This window comes from Taudactylus pleione, unplaced genomic scaffold (genome assembly GCF_031769625.1).
Source record: "Taudactylus pleione unplaced genomic scaffold, aTauple2 ptg000817l, whole genome shotgun sequence".
Taxonomy (NCBI): Eukaryota; Metazoa; Chordata; class Amphibia; order Anura; family Myobatrachidae; genus Taudactylus; species Taudactylus pleione.
Genome location: NW_028285219.1, coordinates 962,521 through 977,397, shown reverse-complemented (window position 1 = coordinate 977,397; position 14,877 = coordinate 962,521). Strand labels below are relative to the sequence as shown.

The following is a 14,877-nucleotide window of genomic DNA, read 5'->3' as shown; positions in this document are numbered from 1 at the left end:
AATGTTTTTGCTATCTCTCTGATGGGTTTGTTTTGATTTTTTAGCCTAATGATGGCTTGCTTCACTGATAGTGACAGCTCTTTGGATCTCATATTGAGAGTCGACAGCAACTGATTCCAAATGCAAATGTCACACCTAGAATCAACTCCAGACCTTTTACCTGCTTAATTGATAATGAAATAACGAGGGAATAGCCCACACCTGTCCATAAAATATCTTTTGAGTTGATCGTCCCATTACTTTTGGCCCCTTGAAAAGTGGGAGGCACATATAGAAACCGTTGTAATTCCTACACCGTTCACCTGATTTGGATGTAATTACCCTCTGAAAGTCTGCAGTTAAAGCACATCTTGTTTGTTTCATTTCAAAGCCATTGTGGTGGTGAATAGAGGCCAAAATATGAAAACTCTGTCAATGTCCCAATATTTATGGACCTGACTGTATATGTATGTATGTTTCGCTTCTTATCCTTACCGTAAAGGCAGAAAAGGATCTGTTATCAGTTTTGTCTGATACCTAGCATATTTTAAAAGAAGGATCCTGCGATTGGAGGCTGGCCTCTCCTGATGCGGTTGTTCGGTACAATAACAATACCCATATACTGTATGTATATGGATATATATATAAAATGGTGGCTCTATAGACTACAGTCATGTTCTGCAGCCTACATTGTGATAGTCACAACTCCCTAAGGCATTGCTTCTAGTATGGACCCTATGCATGGCCTGGGGCCTTCTTGTATGTCCACACATGTATATAGTGGGCAAACTTATAGGACTCTTAAGAATGCAGGAGATATATATATATATAATATAGCATAATGATCTTCTGGTGCACGAGTCTGACAAGTAAACTTCCTATATTGGTACTAACTCTTCCTTCAAAGAGATTGCCTTCTCATGCAACTATGTTGACCGGGTGTGCGTGTGTATATATACATATATATTCACATTCCTTGTATGAATATTTTCTAATTTTTCAGAAAACCTGTTTTTTAACCCTAACTGGGGTTATCTCTACAGATATATCCCTTCTTTACTTGGGATAACTAATGCATTCTGTCTATGTACAGTTGCCTTTCTCAGTATAGGTTCCAGTACTCAATATTATTGTCTTGTCAATATATCAATAAAATGAGGCTATAAAGTGGCCCCTAAGTACACTTCCTATCAGTACATGGAGAATCCAGGTTCTACACCATCCTCTTAATTGTTTAAATGACAACAGACTGCAGTTTCAGCTACTGTGCCTGAAGGCCTAGGGCCACCCGCCGAATAGGCAGGATCAGGTCTGGCTTGATTAGATGGTGAGTATTACATTAATCCTTGGCCCTGCCGTTCAATTTTGAATCCCTCTCGTTGTGATCACTATAACTTTCAAGAGTCACTGGTGGGGATCCATCATCAAATATGTCATATGTCTGTGTGTATCTTGACCGGTAAATGGTTTTATTTAAATCCGCCTTTTAACTAATACGCACTTCACCATTATAAGTATAAATGTACTGATACACTAGCAGACCGTATTTGGGGTATATGTATAATCTATATGTATACACATCCCTAATGTAACAAGCTCAGGTATAGAGTCCTGTTGTACAACCTTCTTGTCTCCACTAACAACTTTCTAGTTTTCTACAGTATTTCCTAAGACAACATCGCCAGACTGAAGTCTGTGCTGTAGAGCATTGGTTAGCCCACTGAAAAACTCTCTATACCTGACGTGACTGGTTGCTGTGAGATGGAAAAGGTCAGTGATATTCTACATTACATCTAGAGGGCTTCTGGTTGCTCATAGGTAAGCAGTACCTCACTAATGCCTCGGAAGATGCTCCTATTTCATGCAACCCGACATTACAAGTCTCCCTTCCGCACCCTAGTTGCAGTCCTAGCAGCCATCCGCTCTCGTAATCAGTTGGCTCTACTACACTTTAGAGTTTTCCTGGCTGTGGGTGCATAGTTCCAACATTGAGAGTGCTTGCTTCGGCAGCACATATACTAAAAAAAATTAGAACGATACAGAGAAGATTAGCATGGCCCCTGCACAAGGATGACACGCAAATTCGTGAAGCGTTCCATATTAATTGTCACCTTATTCTACTAGAATCTGTTGGGTTTGTAATGGACTGTAGCGCCTCTATGGGCTTAGGCACTTCTTTACATTAAAGTGTGACAGTCATTATGTTCTGCGCAGGGAGCCTTATTCCTGTTCAGTATCTGTGGATATTTTCCGCACACTGACAGGTACCTGATGGGTACCTTTATGGTTCTCCTAGTGCTTTAGCCTTGCTGTATGGGATGCTTCCCTATATTGGTAGCTCTCCCTGGGTGGCTGTTGCATCCGTGCTCTTTAACTGCCAGGGTATCCGGGTTGTTTTCATACTATGTTCGGGCCTGCAGTTTGTACTGACTACGCACTTCCATCATGATTGACGTCTGTTGTTTGGGGTCGTTGCTGTGGTTTTCTTTCAGGCTGGCACAGGGAGTGTGCTGTATAGTCCCCACCTGGGGCGCCTCATACATAAGTGTGAGACCCGCCCCAAGCAGTAGTGACTACTCTATAGTAGGGGTGTGCACCGGCCACTTTTCGTGTTTTGTGTTTTGGTTTTGGATCTGGATCTTTCTTCGTGTTTTGGATCTGGATTGGTTTTGCCAAAACCACCCTTCCGTGTTTTGGGTTCTGCGTTTTGTGTTTTGGATCTGTATTTTTTTGAAAAAAGCATAAAAACAGCTAAAATCACAGAATTTGTAGGTTTTTCTGCTCCTATGCTATTATTAACCTCAATAACCTTAATTTCCACTCATTTCCAGTCTATTCTGAACACCTCACACCTCACAATAGTGTTTTTATGTCCAAAAGGTTGCACCGAGGTAGCTGGATGACTATGCTAAGCGACACGAGTGGGCGGCACAAACAAGTGACCCATCTAGGCGTGAAACTGCAGTGGCAGACAGGATGGCAGTTTGAAAAACTAGGCCCCAAACTGTACATAATGCAAAGAAAAAAAAGAGGTGCAAGATGGAATTGTCCTTGGGTCCTCCCACCCACCCTTATGTTGTATAAACAGGACATGCACACTTTAACAAACCAATCATTTCAGCGCCAGGGTCTGCCACACAACTGTGGCTGAAATGATTGGTTCGTTTGGGCCCCCACAAAACAAGCTGGCAATTACTCTGTCCTTGCACAAACTGGCTCTACGGAGGCAAGATGTCATCCTCATCCTCCTCATCCACCGATTCCTCACCCTCTTCAGTATGTACATCCTCATCCTCACAGAGTATTAATTTGTCCCCGCTGGAACCACAGGTCCCTCTGTACGTTCTGGAGGCTGGTCTCCCTGGAAGAGTTGATAATTCATTTTATGAACATCATCTTCTCCACATTTTGTGGAAGCAACCTCCTACACCTTTCGCTGACAAGGTTCCCGGCTGCACTAAACACTCTTTCGGAGTACACACTGGAGGGGGGGCAACTCAGGTAAAATAGAGCCAGTTTGTACAGGGACCTCCAAATTGCTTCTTTTTCCTGCCAGTACAGGTACGGACTGTCTGACATGCCTACTTGGATGCTGTCACCGATGTAATCCTTTAACAGACAGACGCACGCTTGTCGCTGCTGCTTTGAGGATGCAAGTGCAGCTAGAGCCCACACAATTCACAAAGACAGAAAAAAAAAAGAATATTTTTATTGTTTGTGGAGCGCACTTTGAGGGTTACACCACCCTTTAATGGTCAAGCCAGCCAGCCCTTTACTTATGACACAGGCGCATGCTTGGCACTACTTTCTTGATGCACGTGCGGCTACTGCGCACACAATTCACAAACACAGAAAATATATATTTTTTTGGTTTGGACTGGAGTGTACTTTGGGGGTTACAGCACCCTTTAATGGTCAAGCCAGCCGGCCCTTTACTTATGACACAGGCGCACGCTTGGCACTACTTTGTTGATGCACGTGCGGCTACTGCGCACACAATTCACAAACACAGAAAATAATTTTTTTGGTTTGGACTGGAGTGTACTTTGGGGGTTACAGCACCCTTTAACGTTCAAGCCAGCCGGCCCTTTACTTATGACACAGGCGCACGCTTGGCACTACTTTGTTGATGCACGTGCGGCTACTGCGCACACAATTCACAAACACAGAAAATATTTTTTTTTTTGGTTTGGACTGGAGTGTACTTTGGGGGTTACAGCACCCTTTAACGGTCAAGCCAGCCGGCCCTTTACTTATGACACAGGCGCACGCTTGGCACTACTTTGTTGATGCACGTGCGGCTACTGCGCACACAATTCACAAACACAGAAAATATTTTTTTTTTTGGTTTGGACTGGAGTGTACTTTGGGGGTTACAGCACCCTTTAACGGTCAAGCCAGCCGGCCCTTTACTTATGACACAGGCGCACGCTTGGCACTACTTTGTTGATGCACGTGCGGCTACTGCGCACACAATTCACAAACACACAAAAAATATAATTTTTTTAGCACTTGGGGGGAGCACCCCTGATGGACAGAGCACCCCTGGACAACACTACAGCACCCCTTTAGGACTTGGACACTGCACAGGACTTTGGAGTGGACACAGCCCCTATGGAGAACTGACTGCACAACACAGTCCAGCCAGCCCCTATGGACTTTGAAGTAGTGGACACAGCCCCTATTAACAACAGCAGCACAGCACAACACAGCCAGCCCCTATGGACTTTGAAGTAGTGGACAACAGCAGCACAGCGCAGCACAGCGCAGCACAGCACAGCACAACACTACTCTGCACTACACTACACTACACAGCCCAGCCAGCCCTAACTCCCACCCTCCCTCTTCACTGTCCACAGCCGAGTGAGAAAATGGCGCCGACGCGGGTACCTTATATAGGTTCCAAAACCCGCGAGACTCGGAAGGCGGGATGATGACGTTTTGCCTCGATTTCAGATCCGAGTCAGGTGGGAAAAGTCGAGCCTGACTCGGATCTGCTTCGGATCGGGGGGGCTCGGGGGGGTTCGGATTTCAGAAATCCGAACCCGCTCACCCCTACTCTATAGGCAGGCAACTGATGGGCTGCCAGACACTCTGCCAGTGGTCTGGTATGGGGATTTGTAACTTCAGGGTTTCAGTTGCTGTTTGATCCCTCTGTTTCAGAGTGGTTGTACTGCTGTCTGACCCTCTGAAAGAATCGAGACCACAATTCCTTTCTAAGACGCCTCTGCCTCATACCCAGTGGGATCTCTATTTGTTGGAGACTTCCTTCCGCTGGTTGACAACCTTGTGGTTGTTGGGCCTCGAGAATGGTCCAGGGCGACTGTTCGGTCTTGGCTTTTGCCTCCCTGTTTACTCTTGCTAGGAGTCTGTGGACAGGATCAGCTCTGTATCTGTAGATTGGTATTATTATACATACTGTATATCTATATACATTCTGTCCAGCACTGCTGGGGGTCTGCTTTCGGCGACTTATACAGCTTCCTATGTTCTACTACAGTTCGAGCTTGGTCTATTTTCAGCTGATCTTATGCTGTTTTTGATGTTTTCATCTGCGGGTATTCTCTCGCTAGCCGTTATTCCATTCGAATTACGCTGTACGTTGTGGAATTCTGTGGCTGTTTAGCAGGGAGTTCTGATTGTCTCCTCTGCTCTGTGACACTTGATCCTCAGCTCTTGCCTTTCCATTGGGCCTATGGTTCTTGGCGATCCTGGTTATCGGTTTTGCCAAAGAGCCTGCAAGTTGTACGCACTACCCACCTGGGAAGTTGGCTTTGGGCTGTCCACACTGTCTTGAACTCCAGTGTCCCCTAGTGGATGAAGGAGAAAACAGGATTTTGGTACTTACCAATAAATCCCTTTCTCCGATTCCACAGGGGACACTGGACGCCTGCCCAGCGCTGTGTACCTGCAGTGTTGTTTGGTTCCTTATATGGGTGTGTGGCTGCATGTGTTCCCTGCAGTGGGTTCCTCTGTTCTCCTTCAGTCGGTATTTTTCCGTTCTGTGGTCCTCTCCTTCTCCTCTTTTTCCTATTGTCCTCCGTCTCCTCTCGGGCTCAGTTCTTAAACTGGGGCTGATGGGGCATAGAGGGGGAGGAACCAGTCACACTTCTGAATTATTTAAAGTGCCAGGCTCTACTCTACCACCGTCTATACCCCCACTGTCTTGACCTCCAGTGTCCCCTGTGGAATCGGAGAAAGGGATTTATCTGTAAGTACCAAAATCCTGTTTTTTCAACCGTTTCTATGGTCACCGAAGTGTAACCTGTTATAGCTATGTCCCAGTTATGTTTTTCATTGTACCAAGACTCTATAATTGCCACAATATCCAAATCATCGCTAGTTACTATTGCAATTAGTTTGGGAATTTTATCTCCATAGCTCCTAGCTTTTGCAAACATGGCCTGATTCAGCTTTGAAAATAAAGTGAGAAAGAGCATGTAACTGTGAACCAGGACAAACCAATGTTGCAATGCAAGGGGTGCAAATACATACATTTTATTTTGCATGTAGGGTAAATACTGGCTGCTTTTGCATGTAGCCCACAAATACTACACAGTTTTATTTTTACACTGCAATTTAGAAGTCAGTTTGGACACACTCCTCCCAAATCTAAATCTCTCTGCACATTTTACATCTGCCCCACCTGCAGTTCAACATGGTTTCACCAAAATGATCAGTTATGGAGCATACACACGGTCAGATTTGTCAGACTTGTCAGATTTGTCAGATGAACGACTGAACGATTGGACGATTTGAACGATTTGGACGATTTGACCTAAGTTTTGAACGATTTGAACGATTGAACGATTTTTGACTGCATTAAAATGAATGGAATCGTCCAAGTCTGACTGCAAACCCATCAGATGTCAGATATCGTTATCTGACAAACGGGAACGCGCATCGTTGATCGTCCATCGTTCAGGCATGTCAGATATGAACGATTTTCCTTCAGATATGAACGACTGAACGATTTTTAAATCGTTATCGTCCATATCTGAAGAAAAAATCTGATCGTGTGTATGCACCAATACCTGTATTTTCACAGACACGTTTATGTTCAAAAAGTATAATATACACCACATATGTATTATAATTCACTTTTTAATCATGGAATATTAAGAAAATTTATGTATTAGCTATATCACCACATGATGTGTGTGCCATGCAATAGAATACTTTCCTCTTTCTTGTACAAATTATGGCCCTCATTCAGAGCCGTACGCTCTGAGCAGAGCGCACGCTCTGAATGAGGGCCGGCCTCCATGAAAATGGAGCGTCCTTCTGGACGCTCGTATAGCTGTGGGTCACCACCCACAGGCTATACGAGGGTGCATTTTGATGGCCGCGATGGTCTCGACCATCGCGACCATCGAAATTGCGAGCCGGAGCCTGCGGTTGAGGTTTTCAACCGCAAGCTCCGGAGTGATTTTGGCTCTATCCCGGCTTTTGACGGGAGGCGTTCCCGTGGGAACGCCCCCGTCAGGGAGGCACGCCCCCGGCACGCCTACCAAAGGGGGCGTGCTGTCAATCAACATTGACAGCACGCCCCCTTTGATCGGACACAACGAGCGAAGGACTTTCCTTCGCTCGTCGCGTCTGGCGCATGCGCACGACGGAGCTCCCTCCGTCGTGCGCATGCTCAGTCCAGAACATCGACCCACTTGCGAGCGGACAGCCGCTCGCGAGTGGGTCTGAATCAGGCCCTATATTCATATAGCTGTAAGTAACATTGAGTGTTGCATGATACTTAAAGCTGCATTGCCATGTATGTATGAGTAAGAGGTGCGCATGGGGGGTGTAGTCGGGGATCTTACCTTACCTCCTGGCGACTCGCTCTCACCTTCAAGCTGCTACCAACACTCCGATAGACTGTGCTGGAACATGGGTCATACATGGGTGGATGCTCCCACTCCTGGGATCATGCACAAAGCAATAATACAATTACAACACAATACCATAATCATCAACAGCCTACCTTTAATGGGGGCCTGATTGCAGTGAATGGGGCCTAACCGGTGACTGGGGCCATGGACAGGGCTGGACATGGCCTACTATCTGTTACCTGTGTCAATACAACTAGACCTCTGGGCCTACTGCCCTCAATGACTCAGACCTAACATCTGCCTAACAGTATGCTCATTCAATATTCAACACTAAAAATGTGGCCTAGCACCAAACTTTACAAGGCCCGCGGCTTAGCGCCAAATCTATCAATGCCTACGGCCTAGTGCCAAGCAATAACAGTGTCCACAGCCTAGCTCCAAATCTAACAATGCCTGCGGCCTAGCACCGGAAAATAACAGTGCCTACAAACTAGCGACGAATCTAGCAAAGCTAGCGCCGATCAATAGCAGTGCCCACAGTCTAGTGCCGAATATAAAAGTGATGCAAAGAACTCAATTTAAAGGGGCTTCACTGAGGACCTACCTGGTCATCCAACTGACTCCTGTTTTGGCCGCACTTAAATAAGCCGCTCAACAGCCTCCTGAAGTTAATGACGTGGCCACCATATAAAAAGAAAAAGAGAGATAGAAGAGTTAAAGACACCTTCTAGATAAAATAAAGAGGGGTTCATATTAGGGTGGTTTAGATTTCAAAAAGAAAAATCCAGGACATACTCCAGGGGATCCCGTCGGTACAGTCAACCCACACCGCACACTATTACATAAACCCGATATTATGGGAATTATATTGCAGTGAAGGCAAAATACAGGCTATACATAGAAATTAGTGGTGTTTGGACATTTAAAGCACAATTTATCCTTACTATATGCATTTTCATTTAAAATTGTATCTAATGAACAAATAAAGAAAAAAAAGTTAAATACTCACATTATGATGTAGATGATGCTGCTGCTTCACTTTCATTTTGGTTCTGAGAGTAGGAGACTCATTGTCCGCTTTGATAGTTGTATAAAAAAAAAAACTGGGCACCTTGTTGGAAATTAAGGAAACCTAAGATGCAATTTTTGGTTTGTACTTCACCGACTCCTATCTTAATCTCGATGCCGGAATACTGGTGTTAGCCATTAGGGGGGGGGTAGGTTTAGGGAGTGTTGCGGGGTTAGGTTTTGGGGGCGGGGGAGGTTAGGGTTAGTCCCCCCTAGGGGGGAGGGATAGGGTTAGGCACCCCTGGGGGTAGGTTAGGGTTAGGCACCACCCCGGGAGGGTTAGGTTTAGGGTGCAGGAAGGGGGGTGTTGGGTTTAGGCACCCCCAGGTGGGGGGGGGGGCTTAGGGTTAGGTACCACCCAAGGTTTTTTAGGGTTTGGCACCACCCAGGGAGGGTTAGGGTACTTACCAGCCAGCATTGGGATCTCCTCCTGTCGGGATTTGAATAGCTAAACAGCCACCGGTATTTCATAATGATTCCTATAAAGACATAGGACACTACACACTCCAACATGACCTGACAAAAATAAAATTTTATTGCACTCGATACAGACATAGGACACTACATCCAAAACACGAATAGACCATTGGACATTATCATGATACAATTCTATTGCAATCTATACAGACATGGAATACTAAACCCCCAATATTGATCATAATACAATTCTATTACACTCTAGCAACACTAAATTACTTCATGTTTATTAAGATGATCTGGAAATTGAAATCATATAAACATCAAACACAAAGTGATTGTCCACTCATCTTATATAATGCAGGGACAGAACAATGAGCTCAGCACAGAAAAAAGTTCCAGGCATCTAACCTACAAGACAATCTGGGACCCTTGATGCTGTACCTAAAGGGCCACAATGCAGAGCAGCTAAGAGTTTCCAGATGTGTGACTCACCTGCTTTCACAATCTAGTGATTCTAATTCCAGACAAAAACAGCCACACATTGTACCATCAGAGATGATGATAGATCTTAAGTGTACGAACTCTACTCTGCAACAGTCTTAACGAAACTGGATCAGAACCTCTATATACCCCTGCCTATACCTTCTAAAATCCTTCCTATAAACCTCTAAGAATAACGCTAATTTGCGTACGCAGTCTGACCGCAAATAAAGACAGGAGTGGAATCTGTGGTTCCAAAGCACAAGTATTAATCAGGTAAAAGTACAGTCAGTTACACGCAATTTATACATACACAATTTAGGCGTAAAAGGAAATAAGACAGACCCAAGTACAGTATACATACGCTGCGCCTCCGGACCCAGAGATAGGCCTCAGAATAGAGATCCTCAGTTCATACAGCATTCAGCATGGACTAAAAAACCAGTATCCGGGCACACATATTTATCCCCCACAGACTAAAACAGGACAATGGGGAAGTTTCTTGCTGATGTCATTGGTTCCCAGAGGAGAAGCATATGTTACAGAACATTTAACAGGCTGGTTCAAATAGACTCTCCCTGCCTCTAACAGCAGGGGAATCTTTCTAGTAACGCCCTCTGTAACATTCTAACATTTAAACATTTTTGTTGCTTGTAAGTTCTGCGATCCATAACTTGAGTTTGCATGATGCGATCTCTCCACCGATAACACCAGAATGCTGTAAAAAGCATCCGCATCAGAACAAAACCAAACACAACTTGCTTATCATGTATAATACCTTAATTATCAAATACCTTTATTTCTCAGCATTTAAACTACCTAAACCAACTTAAATCATACATTTTGATGCTTATTGAACCTTATGAGTGAATATGAAATGTGTGAGTATTCAGGGTTTGATAAAAAGACATATTTAATGTGTGTATGAAGATGAGTGCATTTGTCTCTAACATTTTCTAGATAGTTCTACATGTCCTGTCAACAGGCCCTCCCACCTTTCCTGTGTTCAAAGGAAAAATACCTCTGTCAGTCTCTTGTGTGAAAATACAAAATATCCCAACTACAAGAGACAGACCCAAGGTGACACTCCAGCCCCCGAAATCATGTCATTGCAGGAAGCCTGCTTATTTATTCTAGCCAGACCACCCGTTGTGGGCAAACACTATGCAGGAAGCTTATCTACACAAGCCAGTTGTCACCTGGCCACTTGCTTAATGCAATACTGTAAAGCCATTTCTGGAATATATCCCTTATAATACGTAAAGTAATGAAATAGGCTTTTAGTGAATCGCCGCAACCTATGATGATGGTCACAGATGCATTCGCATGATGCTAATGGTATTATCGCCACATGTACTAAAATGTGAGTTTACCTAAAATGGCGCTTAGGCGGCCATTCGCAAAATGGCGTCTTGCAATCTTATTTCTAATATGGAGTCTTGCGGCCATTCGCAAGATGGCGTCGCTGCGATTAAATTTTAAACTGAACTTGTCTCAGCCAATTATTCAGCTTCGACAGTCCACCCAATTATTCAGCTTCGACAGTCCACCCTTTGATAGCAAACAACATGCTATCACAATCTGCTATTAAAATGTATTTATTTATTTATTTTAGGCTTACATTTACATATTATTAAGTGTTATTATGGGATGGCATAAGGTGGTTCTTAATCCATCAATAATGTGTCTCTGGGTGGGGACATAAAACTACTATTATACGCACACCGCGGATCTTGGAAGATCATGTGACAGGTGTGGGAATGCACCAGTCTTATAACAGCAGTCTTGAAGGGGAATTTGAGACTTTACATTGTCTGAGGTGTTCTATAAATAACATTTCAATAATATCTTCTATGCATGTCTAAATATTAAACAATTAAATGATGGTACTTCCTAGCTCAGGGTTGTAATGCAGTTCTGTATCTACCTCGGTATACATATTATCATTTCTGACCACCATCATAGTTTCATTCTTTCGTTTCACTCTGTTTTTACATTTTCCACACTTCAACACAATAGGAACACACCGGACGCATATGCCAATTACTATGATGACAATCAGTATAAGGATCAAGAATTTGCCTATGCTGGCGATCACTTCCTGGACCCATTCCCCAAGACCTGAGAACCATTTCACTGGGTTCAGCCATGACACCCATCCTTCTATCTTTTCCCCTGCTTCAGCCACTGATGCATTATGGTTCTTACAAAATTCCCACTTTAGCTGCAGAATCTCATCCATCTTCTGGTCTATCACCTCCTTAGGGTCGCTGGTATCATCGGTGACATAAGTGCAACATTTTACTCCAAATTGGGTGGATAAGGTTACGCAGTACCCTCCAGTAACAGCAGTTAAATAATTCAACACTAGCCTGTGTTGCACTAGTTCTTTTTTGTACGCTTGTAATTCTCTCCCCGTGTACCTGAATGTGTCATCGTACATCTCGGTGATATTATCTATTAATTTAGCAAGTTCCTGGATATATCTAAAATTTAATGTACCCCTAGCAATCCTGGTGGGATCCAGGGCGACTAAAACTTGGAAGCCAGTTGTCTCACTGATTAACTGAGCGGCTTTATGCATATCACCAGGTATCATATTTCTCTTGCCTCTGTGTTCATATTGTGTGTGAAGATATGGTGATGGTGTGTTTTTATGTATTCCCAACTTTTCAACATGTGTGAGGGTCATAACTTCTGGGACTACTCTTCCCAGGTAACACAAACCTTCGGAACTTGGGGAGAGCCATTTATACGCTTTTCTTTCACATATAAAATATACATTATCAGGGAGAACATAAGGAATGGTATGCTTCATTATCATTAAACACATTTCCCTTGCAAACAATCCTATCTCAGGCTCTTCCATCTGGTATATGCAAGTTTCTGGTTGTATTATTTTAGAACAATAACCATCTGGTACTTTACCAATAATTTCTTTGGTGGAACTCAATGTATACCTGTACCTAAAATGTTTCCCACTTGATTTAATTGAGCGTAACAGATCATAGTTTATGGACTCATTATCAGCTCTTTGTGAGAAGGTCATCGTCTGATTATTCCCTGTCACTTCCCAACCACCGGGTTTATTGGGGTTGGTTATCTTTAAACACAAAAGTGATCTATCTACTTGGAATTGATAGAGTTTGAAATGAGGTGGTTTGGATGAGAGGAATTTTCCATCCAATGTTTTCCCTTTTTGTAATTCTAAAATTTCCGTGATATTCAGCAGAAATGGCACCAACCCTACATTATGCTGTCCCTGTGGCACATGTGAACACACCCAGCAATCAGTTTGATTTAACACTTTGCCTACCATGCTATGATAATCCTCTAGAGGATACCCACCCCAGTACGGATTATATTTAGGTTGGCACCGTTGGATACAGTTCTCATCAACTAGGGACCCACAAAGCTCACAAATACAGGAATCTTCAGACGATAACCCTCCACACCTTCCCCGAGTATCCGGAATGACAGCTCTTTTAACAATAACAGTACTAAGATTGGAAAGACACTCCCCTGATTGGCATTGCACTCCTCCTTTCTCCACTCCATCAGCACTGCCATCAGCTCCCGTTTCCTCAATCGGTCCCCCATCACAGACACTGAATATTCCCGAAGTGACCAGGATGGTGAACACTCTAAAAGAGAATATGAGAATGAACACAGCAGGCCCGTCCATTTTAACAAGTCCTGCAAAATTTCTCTCGGTTCAGGTATCTCACTACGACCTTTTCAATCCTCCCGGAACAAGCTCGTGAGCAACAGGTCCACGCTTTCAGCCTTGTCTCCGCCTTGTTTCTCCACCGGTTGATTGACCTTTTTGCAGTGAGTGGAATGGGCCCAGGTATCTCTCTCGGCCACCTTCAAAGATGTAGTACTCGTCAGCAGCACCTGGTATGGACCTTCCCACCGATCAGTCAAACAACCTGAACGCAAGAAATTTCTGATCATTACATATTCTCCTGGTTCAACATCATGACAGTTAGTTTCAGGCATATCATTGGACAACAATTTCAGTTTCTGCTGCTGTTGCTTTAACTGCCTTTACAGTTACCTCGTTGTTACCCTTCAAGTCTTCCTGGGGACTTATAATCAAATGAGGTTGTCTGCCGAATAGTATTTCAAATGGGGACAGATTCAGAGGAAGTCTTGGAGTGGTCCTTATGCTATGTAGGACCAAAGGTAACGCTTCTGGCCATCCTAGTCCAGTTTCTGCCATAATTTTACTTAATTTATTTTTAATAGTCCCGTTCATCCTGTCCACCTTGGCACTGGCTTGCGGTCGGTAGGGAGTATGAAGTCGGCTATTAATACCCATCAGCTTACACATATTTTGGAACACATCACCTGTGAAATGGGTACCCCTGTCACTCTCGATGATCTTAGGGATACCGTACCTGCATACAAATTCTTGGACTATTTTCTTGGCAGTAAACGCAGCAGTATTAGTGGCCGCTGGGTAGGCCTCAACCCAGTTGGAAAATACGTCTGTGCACACTAGTACATACTTAAGGTTCCTGCAGGCTGGTAATTGGATGAAATCAATTTGTATCACCTGGAAAGGTCCATCAGTAGGTGGAATGTGGGGCGGTTCCGTAGGGATCGCTTTCCCTATGTTCTTTCTCAAGTAGGTCAGAGAGGACATTGCCATCTTCTCTGCTTGTGAAGAAAAACCTGGTGCGCACCAGTATGCCCTCACCAACTTGCACATACCCTGTTTACCTAGGTGAGTTAGACCGTGTGCTGCCTCAGCCAGGCTGGGGTAATATGCCTTGGGGGTTACTGGCTTACCATGTCCGTCCCTCCAGAGCCCAGAGGACTCTGGCCCACATCCCTTGGACTTCCAAATGGATTTTTCCTGAATTGAACACAAACTTTGCATCTCAATTAATTTCAGCATATCAATGGTTTGGAATGACATAATTGTTTCAATTGGGGAAGATATTTTTAACTCTGTTGCCCATTTTGCAGCTTCATCAGCTCTGTTGTTGCCCAGTGACACCGGGTCATCCTCACATGTGTGGGCTTTGCATTTAATTACTTCCACTGCTTTGGGCAGTTGGATTGCTTCTAAGAGGTGTTTTATGTGTCGGGAATG

At 44.1% G+C, this 14,877-nt stretch overlaps 1 non-coding gene across 1 annotated transcript; it reads left to right on the top strand.

Annotated features, from left to right (window-relative positions):
* The first annotated feature begins 1,973 nt into the window (after window positions 1–1,973).
* On the top strand, window positions 1,974–2,084 carry LOC148474708 (U6 spliceosomal RNA). The gene has a single exon (XR_015872859.1). It is a non-coding gene; the product is annotated as a U6 spliceosomal RNA (small nuclear RNA).
* Window positions 2,085–14,877: the final 12,793 nt, after the last annotated feature.